Below are 5,264 nucleotides of genomic sequence, written 5' to 3'. Positions count from 1 at the left end.
CTACTAAAACAAACAAAGGACATCAGTGTCTTTGTTTAGAATATATTTTGTTTAGTAAAATTTCAGATGAAAGAGAATTACAATATTAGCTAGTTTTAGTTTGGGATGTCTATGGTAATAAGTATGAATTAAAAAGGGAATAAATAAATCTTAACTTATGTCTATTAATTTCATGCTGTATTTTTATGGTAATTCGATGTGAATGATTGTATTTTAACACTTGTTTATTAATGACATGTTTTTGTTTGCATACAATGCTTTCATGTTAGCCATGTAAGGTAAGGGGCCAGGTAACACTTTTCCAATTTGGGATTATGGTTTACTTAAAAGGAAAAAGGATAGGTTTTCAGAAGAAGGGGGAAAAGCTTTCCAAGGGAAAAAGGATAGGTTTTTAAAAGAAAAGGGGGGAAATTTCTGAGATTTTAGAAGGGGGAAGGCTTTTATTGTAGATAAAAAATGGCCATAAATTCTTCGCCATTCCTCTCATTAGGAGATGCCATTTAAATCCACTCCCATACTGAGTCTGGGTTTGGCCAGGTGACTTGCTTGGACCATGTCACTCTGACAAATGGGAAACAAGGAGACATTTAATAAGTGCTTTTGCATTGGATTTGGCTATCTTGGACACCTTCCCTGAGATTGTCATGCTATAACTCTGGCCTCATAGAGGATAAAAGCCATCTGGAGAAGAACCAAGGTACCTCAGCTAACAGTCAGCACCAACTATTTCAGATTTGTGAGTTAAGCCATTTTGGATCATCCAACCATCATCTGAATTCAATATATGAGTAAGCCTGAGTTAGTTCAGATGACATCTGCCAAAGAACTGCTCAGCCAACCCACAAAACTATAAGAAAAAGAATTGGTGGTTTTGTTTTTGTTTTTTTAAGCCAGTAAGTTTTGGCCTGGTTTTTACACAGAAATAACCAATAACTGAGTTTCCCTCTTCATTAATATCTTCTATGTCATAATATATCTACGTAGAAAACAGACATGTTAGTTTTTTTAAGTGAAATAATAATGTATACTAAAGCATTTGAGGGTAAAATTCCTATTTATCTTTGGCAATGTCTTTCCAGTACTTGCACTTATCAAGTTGATAAATATTCTCTGGAATTTTAGCAGAAAACTCTGTGACAACACAAACTAACTGGCAAATGATATATACTCCCTAAATGGAAAAATATCCCTAAAAGATTGAGAGGATAGGAATGTCATGACATGCCTAGAAATAAAGGCATATTATCCATAGATTTCAACTACAACAGACTTAAGATTCTTCTCTGTTACACCTAATCCACATGAGAATTATAAATTACAAACCAAGAAACAAATATAATTGTAAAGGTATCAACATAAATTTCCTAACAGATACACTTACGAAAGGAATGTAATTTCATTCGACTGAAGAGATGGGGCAACTTTTAACACAACTGCTTTAATTTTTCAATACAAAGTGATACAGCCCTTTATTGCTAGATTCTGAGTATTCAGTTCACTTTAATCTGCTTCACATAAAGATAAAAATTCCCTACATTTAGACAATCTAATTGGGAGAAAATGACTTTTTTCCTATGAAATTTATTAACTTTTAATAAAGCCCACTGATTAGTTAATGAAGAAAATAAACACAGAATGCAATCAGATGTGAATTTTAGCTCCAGTACCTAATAACTGACTAGGCCTAACCATGTGGATCTTCATACTTAGTGACAATGACATCAGGAAATTTTTTTTAGATTTTGTAAAAATATTGTTACGACCATGGGAGTGAGTCATACATGACAGTCATGGAGTCACAGTGGAACTGAGAAAACCATGAATGTCGAGAGAGAAAAAGTTCAGTATCTATTATGCTCTCATGGTCTTTACACAGTTTGAAATTTTTAACAGCTGGATTGAGGGTTAGAGGACAACTGGGGCTTGGAGTGTTCCAGCGGGAGGGAGGGCTGAATGACAAAAGCAAAGGAAATGGAGAACAGGAATTCATCTGTTTTCCTCAGCCCTTATCCTCCAGAAATGCTTTCAATTCCTGGTGGGGAAAGAGTTCTTTCTTCTATATAACCATACATCAAAAACCCCTTTCCACATAGGGTCTATAACTACCGATCTTTGGTAACAGTTTCCAAGTTCCAAAGAAAAATATGTATTGTATTTTAAAATAGTAGGCCTATTGTTTATTTCTAAACATTGCACCAGAATTTTTATTTAACCATGTTTGATACTGATTTTACAACTAAAAGGGGTCAGTCTAGAAAAAAGGCTGGCTTAGTCCTTTCAGAGAGGGGTAGGGGGATGGACGTGGAGAGATGACTCAGAAAGCCAACCTAAGTAGCTCTGGTTTCCCTAGGTTTATGCCTAGACTTGCCCAGCTATGACACTTGATAGCCTGATTCCCAGGAGCAGCTGGACTAGGGGGCACATGCTTCATGACTACTGGCTTCTAGGGAGATCTGAAACCTGCCTTGCCATGGCTCTCCCTAGCCCATTCTCTTGGTTTCTTTCTTGTTTTTGTCTAATCACAAGTCAATTCTTATTCCCCAACTCCAGCTTCTCCCTCTGCCCTGAGAATGGATTCATCAGTATTTTGTGTTTTCTTGCATACGTGTTCTAGTTCTAGTATTTAGTAACGTTCTGTTATTTGGCAAGGTTTTCTTAATCCTTTTTATGGCCTCTTGGAATAATTATACTATTTCTCCCACTGCTAAAGTATTCTTAATAAAGTATGTGATTAAAATTCATTTACAGTAATATTATTACGTATATTTACATTCCAGATGAATGACACCTTAAAGAATTAAATAAAACGAATTGACTGAATTTTCTTTTTCCCCCCACTTCAGTTCACTTTGCCTGTCTATGCTTGAACAGAAGTAACTCATATTTAAAGTTTCCAAAAGTCTCCTGTAAGGATAAGACATACTGTTCTTTTCCAGTTGCCCCTTTCTGCTATCCCCACAGGATCTCCTATCTAAAAAAGCCTAACTTGCCAATGGACCCCATTGCTAAATGGACCCCTAAGTCCATTTTAATAACTTTTCTAGGGGCACTCATTAATGATTCAGAGCATCACTCAATTCACACTACAGTTTACCTCAAGAAATCCAAACTCTCTCCAGAATCTAGCCCTAAACCACTTATGCAGTTTATGTCTTACTGTTCAGCCCTCTCACCAAATGAATGATAATGTCCAGTCCCCGCACCTGGCCACTCCAAGTGCCCTCTTTCCTGTTTCTCTCACCTGTAATACCCCACTTCCCTTCCCCAATTTCTTCCCCTTCAAGAGCAAGATCAAGTTCTGATCCGTGAGACCCTTTGTAAAAAGAAATTACTAGATTAAGAAGACAGTGCCTTCAGCCAACTGTTTGATATAATCAAAGTCTCTCTAGACCAGGGGTGTCCAAACTTTTTTCAACATTTTTAACCAAGGGCCATATGCGATAAAATACACAAACAGCCCGGGCCACTCACTCGAGGTGAATTAATATTGCCTCACCTGGTTTATTTAAGTAAACTGAATATATTTTTGGAATTTGCTGCAGGCCAATTAACAATGGATTGCAGACCGCAGTTGGACCGCAGTTGGCCCACGGGCTGCAATTTTGACACCCCTGCTCTAGACTAAGTAAATTTGTGTAATTTACACAGAAAAAGAAAACTGCTGCTGTTGCTTTAACTGAAGTATCATTTTGGTAAGAAAGTTTAACACAGGAAGGGGTTTGGGTATCACAGTGGGGTAACAGGACTTGTTCAACTACACCAGCACCTTCCTTATGAATAACCAACCACATGTTGAACCACTGTTTGGGTTTGGGAGTAAGTCCCATTCTTCCGTTTTACTGCAGCAAAAAAAAGGGACTGCCAAACATTGGTCCTCTCTCAACTTGGGAGGGATTAAGAAAGGCCTAAATTTTATTCCTGGGGTCTAAGTTTAACTCCTGTAACTTTTTTTTTTTTATTGGGGAATGTTGGGGGACAGTGCGCCTTTCCAGGGCCAGTCAGCTGCAAGTAATTGTCCCTCAATCTAGTTGTGCAGGGCGCAGCCCTGCCCCAAGTCCAGTCACGGGTTTAATCCTAGTTGCACCCATGCGGGAATTGAACTGGCAACCCTGCAGTTGAGAGCTCTCGCTCTAACCACCCCTGTAACTCTCCTTTTAACAAGAGCAAACTACTTAACCTTTTTAAGCTCGGGTGGGGATTGGAATTCCCCCACCTCCAGGGGTTGTTGGAAGAATAAAATAAGAAAACGTAGTGTGAAAATGTAAGAGCACAGAATAAACACTCAACAAATGGGAGCCATATACAGAGGGTGCCAAAAAAATGTATACATTTTAAGAAAGGGAAAAAAAACTGTATTAAAATTATAATACTATATACCGATAACAAAAGATGAACACAAGTCATGTGTATACCTTTTCTTGGCACTCCTGGTATATAAGGAGGTATATTTGTGTATAAATTATAGCCCCTGATTTATGCCCCAATAGGCAAAGTGTTGGGGGCAGTCTTGTTCTTATCACGGGGTCCCTGACTTGTCAGAATGTGACCAACCTCTTGAAGTTGGACGCAGAACTTCGTTGTCAATAGCGTTGGTATATTCAGCGAAAACAATTCTTAGGTCTCATCAGGGTCTAAAAGGAGTTCGTGACCCAAAATAGTCAGGAACCAGTGGGGCAGTTAAGTCTTTTGATTTAGGGACAGGGACCTGGGGGTGACCTAAGGAAAGGCCCCGGGGCGCCCGAGGGGAAGCAGATTACCGGTGCGGATGGCGGCCCGCTCCCCTTCATCCCGGAGGTCACGCTGGGCATGAGGCCCGACCTTGGCTCCCTCTGCTCTGCCCCCCGGCCCGGGGCGGCCTCCAGGTCCCCGTCCGTTTACCTCCAGAAACCCGCGCAGGAGGCGGAAACCCCTCGGTCTGCAGCAGCTGGCGGAACCCCTGACGTGCCCATCGAGACCGGAATCTAGTCTTCAAATTGCGCGCGGGGGCGGGGCGTCCCGGGCGGGAGGGCGGGGAGCACGCGCGCCTATGAGGAAGCGGCTGGGACGACGATCGCGGGCGCGCAGGGGCGGGAAGGCGGGGAGCCGGGGAGACCGCAGCGGGTCGTGGTCCTGAAGGGGCGGGGGCGGGGGCGGGGCGCGCGGGGGCCGCGGGGGCGTGTCTGCGCGGAGCGCAGCGCCCGGGACCGAGGGGGCGGGGCCGGCGGGGGGCGGGGCCGGCGGGGCGGGGCCGGAGGGGCGGGGCGGGGGCGGGGCCAGCTGGGGGC

The sequence above is a fragment of the Rhinolophus hipposideros genome, assembly GCF_964194185.1.
Source record: "Rhinolophus hipposideros genome assembly, chromosome: 4".
NCBI classification, from domain to species: domain Eukaryota; kingdom Metazoa; phylum Chordata; class Mammalia; order Chiroptera; family Rhinolophidae; genus Rhinolophus; species Rhinolophus hipposideros.
Note: the sequence above shows the minus strand (reverse complement) of the source record.